Source organism: Priapulus caudatus, unplaced genomic scaffold (assembly GCF_000485595.1).
Source record: "Priapulus caudatus unplaced genomic scaffold, Priapulus_caudatus-5.0.1 Scaffold60, whole genome shotgun sequence".
Classification (NCBI taxonomy): Eukaryota; Metazoa; Priapulida; class Priapulimorpha; order Priapulimorphida; family Priapulidae; genus Priapulus; species Priapulus caudatus.
The window spans coordinates 322,749-324,136 of record NW_014577121.1 but is presented as its reverse complement, the minus strand read 5'-3'; the positions used below and the strand labels follow the sequence as shown (position 1 = coordinate 324,136).

General features: G+C 47.1%; 1 protein-coding gene across 1 annotated transcript in view; it reads right to left on the bottom strand.

The window, feature by feature from the left end:
• Nucleotides 1–1,388, bottom strand: part of LOC106821135 (sarcoplasmic calcium-binding proteins II, V, VI, and VII-like) — a 24,156-nt gene that overhangs the window by 7,085 nt on the left and 15,683 nt on the right. The window lies entirely within an intron of this gene.

The following is a 1,388-nucleotide window of genomic DNA, read 5'->3' as shown; positions in this document are numbered from 1 at the left end:
TCCCCCAGCTCCCTTCTCCCCCTCCTCCTCCCCTTCCTCCTTCTCCACCAGCTTCTCCCCCTCCTCCTTCTCCACCAGCTTCTCCCTTCTCCCCCTCCTCCACCAGCTCCCTTCTCCCCTCCTCCCCTTCCTCCTTCTCCACCAGCTTCTCCCCCTCCTCCTTCTCCACCACCTTCTCCGTTCTCCCCTTCCTCCTTCTCCACCTGCTTCTCCCCCTCCTCCTTCTCCACCAGCTTCTCCCTTCTCCCCCTCTTCCTCCACCAGCTCCCTTCTTCCCCTCCTCCTCCCCTTCCTCCTTCTCCACCAGCTTCTCCCTCTCCTCCTTCTCCACCAGCTTCTCCCTTCTCCCCCTCCTCCACCAGCTCCCTTCTCCCCTCCTCCCCTTCCTCCTTCTTCACCAGCTTCTCCCGCTCCTCTTTCTCCACCACCTTCTCCGTTCTCCCCTTCCTCCTTCTCCACCTGCTTCTCCCCCTCCTCCTTCTCCACCAGCTTCTCCCTTCTCCCCTCATCCTTCTCCACAAGCTTCTCTCTTCTCCCCCTCTTCCTTCTCCCCTCCTTCTCCCTCTCCTCCTTCTCCACCAGCTTCTCCCCCTCCTCCGTCTCCACTAGCTTCTCCCCTCCTTGTTCGTTTTCCGCGCCAGGAACTGTATCGCAGTCCCGCAGAAACTAGCATAAGCAAACTAGCCAATCAGGAGCTAATGCCTCGGGGAAGCGTAAAACCTGGTTTTAAGCTCTTAAAACCTGGTTTAAGCTCTTAAAACCCGGTTTTAAGCTCTAAACTTGGAATTAAGCTTTTAAAACCTAGTTTTAAGATCTTAAAACCAGGTTTTAAGGTCTAAAACTAAGTTTTACGCCCTAAAACTAGGTATTAAGAGCTTAAATCCGGGTTTTATACCGTAAAACCGGGTTTTAGGGTCTAAAACTAGAAATTAAGCATTAGTTTTAAGCTCTTAAAACCTGGTTTTAAGCCATAAAACCGGGTATTAGGCCTTAAAACCTAGTTTTAAGATCTTAAAACCCGGTTTTAAGGTCTAAAACTAGGTTTTAAGGTCTAAAACTCGGTTTTAAGCTCTTAAAACCTAGTTTTAAGCTCTTAAAACCTAGTTTTAAGCCATAAAACCGGGTATTAGGCCTTAAAACCTGGTTTTAATATCTTAAAACCCGGTTTTAAGGTATAAAACTAGGTTTTATGGTCTAAAACTAGGTATTAAGACCTTAAATCTGGGTTTTAGACCTTAAAACCTAGTTTTAGACCTTAAAACCGGGTTTTAAGATCTTAAAACCAGGTTTTAAGGCCTAATACCCGGTTTTATGGCTTAAAACTAGGTTTTAAGAGCTTAAAACTAGGTTTTAAGAGCTTAAAACTAGGTTTTAAGCTCTCGAATGGA